Source organism: Coturnix japonica, chromosome 4, assembly GCF_054131305.1.
Source record: "Coturnix japonica strain WE chromosome 4, WE-NBRP24, whole genome shotgun sequence".
Lineage (NCBI taxonomy): Eukaryota > Metazoa > Chordata > Aves > Galliformes > Phasianidae > Coturnix > Coturnix japonica.
The window spans coordinates 70,463,362-70,478,331 of record NC_140666.1 but is presented as its reverse complement, the minus strand read 5'-3'; the positions used below and the strand labels follow the sequence as shown (position 1 = coordinate 70,478,331).

Below are 14,970 nucleotides of genomic sequence, written 5' to 3'. Positions count from 1 at the left end.
AACTTGCACACGCACTTTTGCTTCACGTATTGACCCACCAGTTTTCTTGCTTTTGCCTTTCCACTTTTCTCCCCACCTTGCTGGGAAGGAACAGGCTAGCTGCTCATTTGGGTTAGTGCAGAGCAGGAATCCAATGCAGCCTTCTGAATGGATTAAATATATAAGTCTCAGGTTCACCTTCCTGCAAAGGAGCAGATGCTTCTGACTGTCCATTACATCCTTTGTCTCTATACCCCTCTAATTTCTTCTTTGAAACTCAACTGAACCCTGCAAATACCACAAATAGCACACTTGATATATGTGTAAATACTAACAACGTGCACAGCTGCACAGTTCTCCAGCCAGAGATCTGGCCACATTCCTGGGAATGCTCATGGCCAGCCCTGGCCCCAGGGGTGTATACATATTTCACCACTAAAACCTTTCCTCCTGGTCAGCTAAAGACAGGACTGAGGGAAGGCACAGGCTATGTTTGAATTCACACACATGCTGAGTGTTTCTGACTATGCTGATCTACGCAGCAAGATGAGTGTCTATAGTTGGCAGTGTCACCATTGGGGCCCACACACTCAGTCCTGCTCTTGGGGTCACTGCACTGAAGTTTCACCAAGGCTCTGGTACTCTCTATGGGCTACTGGATTCTGCAACATCTAAACACTGCACGTTCAGCAAAGGTAGACGTCTGCAATCTGAGGGAGCACACAGACCTAAGAGATCCTTTCAGCAGCAAACCCATACATCTTCTCCAGGATGACACAAAAAGAAATGGTGAACAGGTCAATGGTTCCAAATTAAAGCACAGTAACATTGACTAGAGTAACACTGTCAGATAAAACCAGAAGTACACACTCTGCTGCACAGCTCTTATTTCCTCCCTTACTCTCTAAGCATCCATTTCTAAGGAGGAATTCCTAGAATAACTTAACTGATCAAAGTAGTCATTACTCCTTTAATAGTTTCCCAATAGTTCAAAAAATAATCAAATTAACTCAAAACTCAATCAGTTACACCAAGCAAGAATTAGTTAAACAAAACACTGCTCTCCAAATTCTTAGTCACATGCCTGGGTTTTTCCAATAATTTTCCCTTGGAAAAACTCTGCCTGGAAAAAGGGGTCATACACAACCACTGTGCCCCAGCAGGAAATTGCTACTTACAACCTCTCTCAGAATCATAGAATTGCATGGGCTGGATTCAGCTTCATGCTCAACTGCTTCATGCTCATCAAGCACCTCTTCATGCTCATCTGGAAAGCCATTTGCTACTTGATTTAACAGCAAGTATTATTCCCACATATGATGGGTATAGGTTCTTGACTTTTTGGATAGGACAAAAATTAACATGACTTCTGCCACAAACACCAGATCTGACAAAGCCAGATTTCCCATGATTTGTGCCCTCCAGCTCCTCTTCCTGTTCTGCTACTGAATGTATCAGGTTCAAGTCTTTGGCTAGTAAATGTCACTATCCTACTTACAGCTACTTTAGTTGGGAAACTACAGCACATAATAATGAACCAGGGCTTTCAGATTCCATCTTTGAATCAGATTCCATCTTAGCCCAACTGCAAGTACTCACAGTCTTACTAAAGACTACAGGCACTCAAAACACGCCACAGGAAACCACACTTCTGCTATAAAGAATGTTGAGATCCACCAAGAACATCCACATCAGCAGCTATACTGGCACCAAAGAGGAATGGCACTGCTATAAGACACCTCTGACACATAAAACCTTTCTCATATGAGAAGGCAAAGATATTGTGCTTTTTTGCACAGAGCTTAAAAAAAGCTACAATACACAAGAGAAAAGAAACTGATTACTGCTCTTGTACTAGAGGATTTGGGACATGCTTACTAACAAACATCATGATATTCATATTTCTATCTAGTACTTACTATATCTCCTGTCTATGCTGGGAGAAGTTTGAAGCTACAAAATATGAGATATGGGACAAGAAATACATAGAAGGAGCTCCTTCTCCAGCCCCAGTAGATTCTCAGACATATTAACATTTATTTAATACATTAATTTGAGATGTAGCAGAAGACTTACTCTCCCCAGCTCACCAGTGGAAAGTCTGTACTGGAACACCAAGACCTGGGTACCTCGGCACCAACACTCTCTCAGGTCACAATGAGGAAATGAAGAAAGCTGCAAAGCAAAAACATATCACATATTACATGTTTTTGTTTATGACCAATCAAGGCGAGATTTTAAACTCTCTTGCACTCTGCATCACAGACCTATGGTTTCTCCATACATAAATGCTGAGCATCAGTCAGAAAGTGAATTCAGATGAAGGAGATGAGCCCACAGGGTTAGAAAAAAGTATCAAGAAGTCCTCACTAAACTGCACATTCATTCACTTTACAAATTAAAGCAAAAAACCTTCTCAGTCATGCTTGTGGCTCAGTAAACAACAGGTACATCATTTATTTTTGCCAATTCAGTTTGCTGTACCAGTCAGACCTCAACCTGCCTATCCTCTGGTAAATGACTACATTAATTCTGTGGATTTGGTCTTGAAAAATATATCAGAATCACTGCCACATAGCAATGGAAGTGATGTTATCTCCCTGTCAGCAGATGCTTCGTCTTCAGTCAGGCTGTGCTCTAGGATTCAAAGTATTCAACTTCATATTTCCCCCACATCTGGAGAAAATAAACATGCACAGACCGAGGACAGAAATCTCATCTGCTGTACAGCTTCAAAAACATTTAAAGTGAAAGCCAGTCTAAAGTAAGGCAAATCATATTCCATCTTAAAGGGATCTGTTTTTTCCTGTCCTTGTTCTAAGAGGAATTCAAGAACTATAAATCCCAGTAAGCACCAGGACAGAAGAGATCGTTTAAGAGAGATAAAAATATTCTCTTTGAAATAGCACATCACCTGGAAACTTAAGAAATGAATATTTATATAAACAAGATGAAAAATATTTTTTTAATTTGAAGTTTCTTGAAGAAATTGAGAAATTATGCTTGAATAAAACTGTGCTTTAACAACAACAGAAATCCAAACACCTTCTCCAGAAGGCAGGAAGGAAACAGAACAATGCTTGGTGCTCGTTAGACTAATATTCTAACCCAATCTAATGGGCACAGTTGTGGACTTTCGTATCAGGCAATCAGATTTCAGTGTGAGAGAGAGAACATGTATTACGCTCACATCCTCATGCCAGCAAAGCCAAGAAACTTGTCATTTCCTTCTGGCTGAGACTCACAGGGTTTACATAAAAAGACTTTCTGGGGTAAGCATGAGAACCTCAATCCTCTCCACAGACCAGACACACAGGCTGGTTTTTATTCCCCACTCATTCTAAGGGTTTTTTTTTCCTGAGAGAAACAAACAGATGCATCCATCTGTGCTGGTGTGGTTGTTCTTATAATTAATCCTCTTCACCCTGTACAGGAAACTTAATTTGCCCTAGATCAAGCCTAGCGTAACTGCAGCAGAAACAGTGCTTAATTCAATAAAAACCAGACAGCAACTCAAAAAGCATTTTATGTCTGGAATGAGAAAATGTTATTTATTTATTTCACTAAAACCGATGCAGGTTCAGCAGCCAGTTCTGAGATAAGAGGAAAGGCCGAAATGTCAAACACAGCTCTTGAAGTGGGAGTAACTGAGCTCTCAGACAGCAGACAGCCAAGGCAGAAGGCTGCAGTTGCTACCTGCTCCTTTGGTTAGAGATATTTTGCAATGTTGGCAGCTTTGGTCAAAGTGCAGTAGCTACGTATCTCTGCCTGCAGTGGCTTCATTCCCTCCCTGCAGTGGAGATGGAAGGAGACTGGAGTTGAGTCCCAGCTCCCGCCTCTGCAAAGTGCCTGAGAGAACATGAACAGCTGCAACTGTGAGTTCGGACAAGAGACGTCCGACTTTGAATCCAGAGGGATGAAATGCTGACCAATTCCTGAAGCAATGCACATCAGCATTTTGTATTTCCAGCTGGGAACTTCTCCATTCCAACAGTCTTTCCCTGCTCTCCACATCCTGCAGGACATTTCCACCTCTCCACTCATGCTTTCACCATATTGCCTGCTGTAAAAAGTGTCAGGTCTGAAAACAATGACAGTGGGATGAAGACAAGACTGGTTTTGCAATCCCCTTCCTGTTTATGTATCTTAGTATTTCAAAGAAAGCTCCAGACAGCCAACTGGACAGCCAGCTGCCTCGCAAACCTATGCAAACCAGAATGATTTATTTAGGACTTCATTAAAAGCAGTAAATTGGAAGGCAGATAACATGCAGGCACTGATCCCAGAATGGCTTGGGTTGGAAGGGACCTCAAGGATCATGAATCTCCAATCCTCCTGCCACAGTCAGGTCCACCAGACTCCACATTTAATACTAGATCAGACTGCCCAGGGCTCCATCCAACCTGGCGTTGAACACCTCCAAGGATGGGGCAATCTGATATCTTCTTCAGAAACAAATTAATACATAATAAACATCCACAGGCAACAAAGTAGAGACACACTGTTGCAACCGATAAAATGAACAACTGGCAGCTTGAGGAAGTACCAGGTCCAAGTTAAGCAAAGTCAACTGTCTCTACTTCCTTCATTTGCAGAGATGGAGCCACGGCCACATATGCTCAAACCAGGACCAGATCCTGGCTTTTCATAGGACACAGACCTGTGTCTTGCTCTTCAACCAGCCTCAGAGACCAAGCAATGTGACCCTACGCAAATCACAACATCTCTGCTAAGAGTAATAGAAACAAGTAACAGCAGCCAGCAAGGAAATATCTGGGAAGCTATCAGTACTGTTGAGATGTTAGCACAAGTCTTACTTCTGTAGCTCCCTCAAACAGTGGCATCTACTTGATGAAACCTCCCTGTGATTTGCAATATTGGACCCTCAGATCATCTTTCATGCTTCTAGAATTGAAGCGATTAGGAGATATAGGATATTACCTACACATTGATGAGTGAAATGACAGCAGTATGAAGGCAATAACAGGTACTGTCCTCCAGTTCTCTCCACAGGGTTTGCTGCATTCCTCTTACCTGACTGGAAACTGCCTTAAGTTGCCTTTCCTGCAGGGACTGAAGGATCTCACCTACTCTTTTAAATTTTCCACTCCTTCCCCTAGTTTAAAAATAGAAGAATAGAAAGAGTCCAGCATGACATCAATATTTAATAAGTACTGCATGGTCAGCTATTTTAGGGATTAATTATTCTTTCCTTCTAGAAAGCACAGTGTCTGTTTCAAACTGGTCTGCTGGGGGCTCTCAAAAGGAAAAGGAAGAGAGGAGGAGCTGAGATCTCTTCTGTAGTTTCTAGAGGCATCAGTGTGCAAATAGTTAAACAACAACAAGAAAATAGGAACGATGATTTCCTTCAAGTACAAAAGCTGCCAGGTGTATCAAGTTGAGCTTCAGTCTGACACAAGTGAAGGATGCTCATGACATACTGAAGGGTAAAGAGAGTCATTAAAAAGGTGTAAGGGAGAAAGCTGCTGTCATTGCCTCAAGAATTTCCTGACATTTTTAGTATCTTTCTTATTCTGTAAAGAAACTGGAGCTTCTTTGACAGAAGGTTTTGCCAAACCCACAGAAGGAAGAATCTTACACATTAATTCACTTTGTGCCCTAGAGGGCTGAAAGGAAGAGAGCATCATTTAGATGGCATTTAACCTTCACAGGTTTTTGAAGGTCAGGAATATCAGGGTTCTAGCTAAAACAAGACTGAAGGTCAGGAAGGGAGGAGGCTCTCAGCCTCCCATCATATTTCACAATGTTCAGAAGCACTTTTCTCCCCCTCTTAAAGAGTTTTGCACAAAGGAAGAAGGAGAAGAAAGACCAGCTGGACAATGGGTTTCACATACAAGTCCCATGCTCTGTGTGCCCAGCATCCCCCCAAGCAGAATGAACCTGTCTCCTCCCAATTCCGATCCCCAAGCCCACCCCTTTCCTCCAGATCTCAGCATCTACAACCATGGCTGCTGCTGAACTTGCAACAACAACAGAAACAACAGGTAAGTATAGAATAAACAAATGGCTGCTATTACAAAACTGCCTGAGGAAACACCTGGACTAAGGATGATGGCTCTGGGTTACTATGCCAAAAGCAGAGCATGATCCCTAAGGGTATGTAATGCTCAATACTGACACGCAGAGCAGCTTGAACACCTCTCCCAATGGATGGCAACCAAGTTTATTTTCTGCTTGCTTACCCCTCCATGACCCAAGCTTTAAAGGTCACAGAAGCCAAAAGCATGATCTGCTGATAATGCATCACTAGCAAAACAGGTATGCTTCGAAAATGCTTCTGCTGGAGGGGTGGAAAATAAGGAGAAAAATTAAGCGAAAAGGAAGAAACCTTAACCCATACTTGTAAACATAGTAGCCTGGTATTCATCTTAGAGATCTTATTCTTAATGGTCCACACAATGGGATACATCTTACCTAGCTGAACAATTTTCCAAATAAATGTTAGGAAGTAAACCTTACTTTTACATGAGCATCAAATTTTAAGGGAGGAACTGAATGTCTGAAAATTCATGCCAGTATGTGACAGAGACCAACCAAACATAAGAGACAGAAGCAACTAAAGATGCTAATCCACAAACTGCTTGTGAAAAAAAGCATTTCCAAATGATTCAGCTGCTCACCAGACATACCATACTTGAGGCCAGATCTTATCTGTCACTTGGAGAAAGACTTGAGGGCAATGAGCATTCCGGTCACACACACCTTTCCTGCAGCAATCCACAGCATCTCTACTCACATGATAAACACCCACATCACAGCAGCAGCCAGAGGCGATGAATAATGCAGGAGATCAGTCACTCTACCACACATACCCATGGGAGAAGGAGGCAGCAGTTCAGCCTAAGCCATCCTTCCCCTCTGGGGCACAATACACTTTTTTCTTAGTTTTCCCTTCCTGTTCTGCACATACACTAACAGACTGAACCCAGCAAAACAAGGAGAGCTGTTGAGGGACACAGGGGACACAAACAGAAATGCAACATTTCCTCTCACAAGAGGATGTTAAAATACATCATCTACTCCATTCAGAGCTCCCCAAGCCTGAATTGCCAATTTCCAACAAGGCAGTCCTTTGCTCACAGCTCCCAGAAGATGTACTTTCCCATCATTAAGACAATTCCACAGAGCATTAGCTAAATCAGGACAAATTCAGATGGAGCCACACTCAGCCTTAACTTGCATCTAGCGAATTGCACTGGAATCTGACTTTGTGAGTCAGCTCCTTTTTTAAAAACCAAACGCATTACCACTTGTGCTCTAAGCATCATTACCTTCCTCCCCCACATCCTCTGGTACTCTCCAGCTCACGCAGCATGCAAGAGGATGCTTTATCTCAGAGCATCCTTGTCACTGCCTATTCCAAGCAACCCACAGAGCTCAGGAGACCTGGGATGAGGCACTCAGCAGTGCCTGCCAGGCCTCCCCGCTCTGTCCTGTCTGTCTGCATCCTGTTTGGTCAAGCCCCCACCAGTACTGCTGCCCTTTGCTTACCTTTCACACCAGCCTGGGCATCCACTCACACAGCACATTTAAGATGCCATTAGAAGGGTGTCTTTGTCTGCATCTACATTGTTTCATACCCTTTATTTTATGTTATTTTCATATACTCAGAAAATCTATGCAGGCAAGTTTGCCCAACAGGAGACCATCCTGCTTTTGTGAAAGATCAGGCAGACTCAGATCACTTAAACTGAGCGAACTGAAAAAAATACAAAGTAAAAGCCTCAGGTCTCTCCAGTTTCAGTCATAATCGATTTTAATGACGCTGTTACAAGCCCTTACAAATTTGACTTCATAGCCAGCCAAAAGACAATGAAAAAACCTTTAACCACAACTTCTGCAATGTGTACTAATAGAAACCACTACACTGTGTCTGCACACCGGGACCACATTTTCCAAAGTTCTTGTTGAACTGCTGCTCAGCTGTTACAGGAGATCTCCTCTCCCTTACAAGTGCTGTCTACTTCAGTCTGAGGATAGGACAAGGTGGTGACATCACGTTTTGTTTCCAGCATCCCATGCAAGCCTACAAAGGATTTGGAATATATTGTTTAAACATGTGCTTAGTGGAATTATGACAGGACCACTGTTAGGAGTAACCGTCAGATCTGTCTGTCCTATCTCCATTACCTCAATAAAAACAATTGATTTTAATTAAAGAAAATAAAATAAGAAACAACAAAACAGGGTTTTAGAAGGAACATGTGAATATGTCTAGCTGAAAAAAGCTTGTGGTTATAATAGAAAAATCCCTATTTAGCTTACTCCTTTATTAATCACCTCTGCTGGGCAGCTGACTCACCAGAGTTGATGTCTTAAGGAAGTGAAAAGGATGAAGAAAATGCAGCAGCTGCGGCCTCACAATTCTCACCAAGATAAATATATTTAGATTGATTTTTCTTAGTCAAGACTGCAGGTTGAGTGCTCTGCAGTATTTGCCCAATTCCTCACCTCTGATAGGGAGATCTATCAGCGGTGTAATTGCCTGATGGAAAGATTCATTTTCTGACCACCTTCAAAAGCCAAATGTCTTCCCACTGCACCACAGGGTTTGCTATGAGGCTAATGCCACCAACTGGTCCACGCAGTTTGCACTTATTTTAAGCACACTTAGGGCCACTGGTAGAAGAAATCCTGCAGTTTCTCCTGAAAAAAAAAGAAAAAGAAAAAAGGGGAAAAAAAGATCATTAACTAACATAATAATAAGAGAAAAAGAGGTTTCCCAAAGAAGAGCACTTAGGAAAGCAGAAGACACAAAACAGTCGCTAACAGAAGTAACAGGAGAAACTTAGAGAGCAAACTCCAAAGAGAACTGCTGGATGAGAAGAAATTCAATGCTTATTTGTCCGAGACATTACTCATGCATCATACACTTGCATCCTGTTTGGACCAAGGGCTTTCCATTGTTCTTAGTAGCACTTCTGACTTCAGAAGAATGGTGTTTAAGTCTTTGCCTTTAGGCTTCTGAAGTTTACTCCCATAAACTTAGCCAACTTCTTCCATGCAACACACAAGCATATTCTAAATTCATTTGAAACAGAAAGTATCGTGTTCAAAGAGCTACATGCTGTGGGACTGCATTCGGTATTTCTACTTCATTAAAAACAACACATCAGTAATGATTTCTGCTCGTGTCTGACTCTAGGCAGCCAAGAAATACCAAGATTAATTATAATACCACGCTCAGTCTCAGTTAGGTTCTTCTTTTTTAGCTAAAATCACACGTGTGAGGCATCAATGACTTCATTACTACAAGAGGTTTCCAAATGAACTTCCTCTTGAACTGGAAGTCTTCTCACAGGACACTGCACATACACTGCCAAATGGCTATATTTACACTTCACAAACACACCAACAAGTGGGACTACAGAATTAATATCTTGCTGCTATATCACTGAGTCTACAGTAAAATGCTCTGTGCACTGCTACAGCAATTTACACATTAAATCACAAGAAATACCACGTCAGAACAGACTTGACAGCAGCTATTACCGCACGCTCTAAAAGGACATTCATCACTCTAAACAACTAAAACCTCCTGCAATTCTCCTGTTTTAAATAAGGCCTTAGTTCCAAAGAACTGAATTGATTTCCCACCCACATTTTCCTACTCATGCAGAGCCATCCAATCCCATAAGAAACCAAAGGGTACCACGTATAACCACAGCACGAGGTAAACACAGCACATGAAGGGCTTCGAGAATATGCCCTACAAGGAAAGACTGAAGGAACTGAGGCTGTTTAGTCTGAGGAAAAGGAAGATGAGGTGAGACCTTATTGCTCTCTTCCAATATCTGAAAGGCGCATACAGTGAAAGCGGGGCTGGTCTCTTCTCACTGATGACAGGACAAGGGGAAATGGCCTCAAGTTGCACCAGGGTAAGTTTAGATTGGGGTATCAGGAAAAACCTCCTTACAGAAGGGGTTGTTAAGCACTGGGATAGGCTCCCCAGGGAGGTGGTGGAGTCATCATCCCTGGATGTGTTTTAAAACCCTTTGGATGTGGTGCTCAGGGACATGATTTAGTAGAGGGTTGTTACAGTTAGGGTACTATGGTTAGGCTTCAGTTGGACTCGATGATCTTTAAGGTCTTTTCAACCTGAACAATCCTATGATTCTACAAGCAATCTCACTGTCAACACAGTGCTTCCGAATTAAATCCAGCACAGAATAAGACTGCCGTACTTCACCCTGGCACCCGCGAATTCACAACACACCCATTGGTGCAGCATCAGGAATGCAAACTATGCTCAGCATCTTCCTTGGATGTGCTGCAGGAATCCAGGGTCAACAACAGCCACAGGCTGTAAAATTTACTCAAAACAGTTAAGTTAATCAATATAGCAAAAAATGTGACCCCTTCACCAGAGGCAGAGGGGTCTGGACTCATTTAATGAGAACCACTAATAACCAGAAGCGTGTTTTTTTTAGACAGAAAAACATTGGAGCTTTCTGTGTATTGACCTTCTCAGATTAAACGGTGACAAGAGATGCCATGTATTATGAAATGAAAATAAGAAGGTGCTCTACAACAAGAAATGAAGTATGTAATAGTAAGTCAGCTGGAATTAGCCACTAATTTCACAGAGGTCTGGGAATCTAAATGAAGTCTTGCTATAACTGAAAAATAGAACTTGAAACTCTTTTGGAACTTCAAATTATTTCTCCCTTCACACATGGCATCTCCAAGATACCTCAGAATCCACTAGAACTGCAACTCTAGGACTGAAGTTCCTGGCTACAGCATCACCTAGACTTAATAGGGGAAGCTAAAACATTAGATACTAGATACGTCAAAAACCTAAAGGCTATCAGCAGGAGTTGACAGAAAACACTGAGAAGTGAGGACTCACTGCCCCAGCTGAGCCCACAGCAGCTAAGAAGAAATCCCACTGTTCCTACTTTACCCAAAGAAGGAGCTGGCAGGATTCATAGCTCCTGGGATGTAGCCAGCTGGTCCAAGAGATCCTTTCAAAAAATACACATGTGTGTGTGCATGTCTATTTATGTATATATGTATATATATATGTATAGGTGTACGTGGATCAACACACACAGCTGAGAAGTCTGCAAGGCCAACCAACTCTGAACCTTCATTTAAAAAACAGTTTACTCCCATAGTCAACAAGAACAGTGAAAGTTAAAGCTAAAAAGTGCAATATAAATTTAAGAGGAGCATAAACAAAAGCTGGAAATGTCAAACTTCACACAGGCAGAACTTGAACTGAATAGAGAGTCCTGAGCTCAACATATGAACTGTGGGTATGACTGCGCAGTGCTTGCCTCAGCTTTGGGAATTATTTCCTATACCTTCATCTGCAGAAAGTAAATGTTGCTGTTCAGCAAGTGTAATGCTTCCTGTAATCATCGAGTTTCACATCTATGCTAGGTTAAGCCAACTGTCCCTTCCAGCAGGACCTGGCCTTTGGATGGCTCAGCTGTCTCACTGCAGTGACACTACCAGAGGGGTAATCTCTGTGCCTGGTCCAAGTCCAAGCACCACTCACCCCAGTCGATCTTTGAGTCCTTTCTTTCTTGCTGGCAATCCCTCTCTCCACCCCAGGCAGGAGGCTTCAAAGCAATGGCTGGTCCAGGTAAGAGCTGGGTCCTGCTGATGCTCTTTGGTGGGGACAGTGTAATTAACAAAGTAATCCAATAATTTCTTAAGGATCAACTTCCCCACTTCTGCTGGCTCCAGGGCTACCACAATAAGTCAGGTCTGTGCTGAGCAGACCAAAAGCCCTCTTCCTTTTTGAGGGGTTCATTTTCACTTGGGTCCTCAAATCAGCCAGACTGTACAGAAGGCCACAAGAGTGCCACAGACAAGGATCAGGTGTGTCACACTAACTTGAAGATGGACAGCCTTTGACAGCTGTTGTCAATAACACCCCTTAACAACAAATCTGGAACAGTCTGAACTGATATGAATCTATGCCCATAATCCTTTGCCGTGCCTTTAAACCTCACTGAAAGCTGTCATATCTAATGCCTGCAGCAGGCCAAGAACACTGTCAGCACTAAGGACTCAGATGACACACGCAGCCTCAACAGCAGGCATAACTCATATCCTGGCCAACTTGTGCTCCCATTATTCACTGCTGTTTGAAAATGCAGAAGGGAACTCTCCATAGAACCCTCCTTGAAGCTCACAGAAATCCACATACAGGTTCATAGGAATTTCCTACAGGGTTCCAAGACAGTCAGTAAGGATCTACTTTCAGCACAGACAACAGGTCCTCCTCCACTGAAGATCCAGAAAGAAGATGCAGCAGCTGACACAGACAGCACTGCAAGGGAAGGGGTAACCCCCTACAACGCAATCATCAAGCAAGCAGGATGTGATAAGAGCCATACAAGAACAAAGTCACCTATTACACACAAATAAGGATGCGACTCATCTCAATTCTTGCACCAAATCCTCCCTGCAAGATTAGACAAACCTAGACTTAGACTTCAGCCAAAGCCGCCTACGTGAGGCAGGCAAGATGAGTGAAGAACACAGTGTCACCTACTACTGTAACACAACTTGCTGTCTGAAATCATGTTGCTTCTGGTATCCTTGACTCCTAATTTACAAGATGAAAGTGTTGCTGGAAGTCTACAAAACATCTCCAGAACCCCCTGATAAAACACCAAGTACATGTTCCCACTAGTAAACATAAGCTATACATGTTGTGTTGTGTTTTTATGGTTTCCTTCATTTCAGATCAAGGGAAAGTAATTGATAACAAAAAAGCTATACAGAAGTTGTTGCTTTTTTTCTTTTCCCTAAATTGTAGGTATTGCGTAATTCACGTGCACCAGTTTAACCTCGCAAAGGATATAAGTAAACAGGTAATAAATACCTACATTTGAGTGGGGCACAAAGCTAGCATTAAGATTAATCTTAACCAACAGGAAACCCAGGGGTCTATAAATGGTTTCAAGCAAGAGCAGTTTTTCTTAAGCAGTCAATTTAGTTGTTCTCTTCTGTTTGGTAGAACAAAACTATTAACAATGATAAAGCCCTGACCAAACCAAAGAATAATAGATACCACAGCCCGCAGCTTAAGTATATAAGGAGCATTCCCTTTCCTGCCACAGCCAGTGTTTCAGGTAACTGCTGCCCCAGCTCACTAGTGGTGGATGCCACAATCAATTTCCAACAGCAAGACCTCTCAAGGCTGTGCAGTTCTGACCCTCACCACCTTTTGTGTTATGGCCGAGTTGCCAGCAAAGACACAGTAAGATGATGCAACTTCTTGCTTTAGGAACAGGAAGAACATCTCAAGACCGATCAATTCTTTCCCTTTGCATTTACAGGAAATGATGCTCTGTGTCCTGCAGAGTATAACCAGACCTTCGAAGAGATGAGTTCTATGAGAACTGAATAAAACCATGCAGATTCATCTACTTAGATGCTTTGGAAAAGCCCATATAACGCTTATGCAGTTGCACAGGAGTAAGTTTTGTATGGTTAGAGAGACCTGAGCTCATGTCCAACAGCTCTGCTCACTCCGCAGAGGCTGCAGCAGTGCACACAGCTGTGAGACCTGGCTGTCAGAACAGCTGCCAAATGCACTGACTGAACTAAATCCGATAGCAGCTAAAGCAGTTTTGCACAGCAGAAAACCTTTGTACTCCCGGTGCTTACACTAGAGAAGTATTAGTAGCATTTATTCTCAAAATCCATTCACATTTTGCAACATGTTCTCTTGATATACATTGTACCGCTGTAGACTATTTGATGCCTACAAAACACAAGGCCAACACACTGGTGTCGGAGGTCCTTAAGCTGGTGAGCTGCTGCAACTTAGAGTGAATAAAGAAAGAGGTAACCAACATGATAATTAGCATAAATGTACTTCATCAGAGGAAGACAAACAGGTTCAGCAAAAAACTGCTCTATGGCCACTTTGCAGCTGGGGTAGAGGCAGGGTTCTGCACATACGAGGTGATTTCTCTTTCTAGAGAGAACCTACATGGGAAAATAACCCAGAAGAATGAAAAGGGGAGCAGAGAGAGTAGGATGAATCTTAATAGTGCGTTTAATTCCTGGTGCTGCATTAAAAAAGTGCCAGAGCTGGCAGAAACAAGGAGGCAAGGTAATGTATTACAAGGTGTGGAGAAAAAGAAAGAAAAAATAGAGAAAGAAACCCACCAGTATAGCTACAATACCAATTTTCCTCCCACTCAAAGCCATTTGACTAAAAGGATGTCCCTCAGTCTGTGAGAGCTCCTTTCCCAGAAAACCTCCTGTAGAAGCATCTACTTATCTTCTCTCCCTTTCAATTATAATAGAAGCAATTCAGTTGAAGCTCTTATTTCTGCATCCAAAGTAGCTTACAAAATTGCAGGCACTTCTTAGAAGCAAGCGCCGCAAAGCTCAGTAATTGCACTTAAAACTCTAATTTATAATAATTAAAAAAACCAAAACAATACAGAAAGCAATAGTATTGTCTTTCTGAAAGCAGCAGAATTCCAACTCCTCATTCATCATCACATTATATCACTTCTGTGCACACGGACCCAGCTGACAAGTTCTGCAGGCAGAGTGTGCACTGACATCTCTGCTTTTCACAGAATCACAGAATGACCCAGGTTGGAAGGGACCTCAAGGATCATGTAGTTCCAACCCCCCTGCCTGGCAGGGCCACCAAACATACACTTTTACTAGATCAGGTTGCCCAGGGCCCCGTCCAACCTGGCCTTGAACACCTCCAAGGACGGGGCATCCACAACCTCCCTGGGCAGCCTTTTCCAGGACCTCACCACTCTCCTAGTAAAGAACTTCCCCCTAACATCCAACCTAAATCTTCCCTCTTTCAGCTTAAATCCATTTCCCCTTGTCCTGCTTTTGTTTAAGTCTGGCTTCAAACTTTCTTTTTTTATTCTCCAACTTAACGTTTCTGCACTGTTTATTCAATCTCACTTCCTTCCAAGAAAGGTCAGGGACTTTGCCTGTTCCTAAGAAATACATGATCTCAGATAA

At 42.5% G+C, this 14,970-nt stretch overlaps 1 protein-coding gene across 38 annotated transcripts in view; it reads right to left on the bottom strand.

Moving 5' to 3' along the window:
- The window catches only part of APBB2 (amyloid beta precursor protein binding family B member 2), a 131,265-nt gene that overhangs the window by 89,867 nt on the left and 26,428 nt on the right, over positions 1 to 14,970 (bottom strand). For 14 of the 38 annotated variants that reach the window (XM_085545545.1, XM_015862412.3, XM_015862415.3 and 11 more), the window contains 2 exons: positions 8,452 to 8,646; positions 2,056 to 2,154 (listed from right to left, as the gene is read on the bottom strand). The gene's annotated coding sequence lies outside the window, so the exon portion shown is untranslated. The remainder of the gene's footprint in view (positions 1 to 2,055; positions 2,155 to 8,451; positions 8,647 to 14,970) is intronic. The other 24 variants (XM_085545541.1, XM_085545550.1, XM_085545525.1 and 21 more) reach the window with 3 other exon arrangements.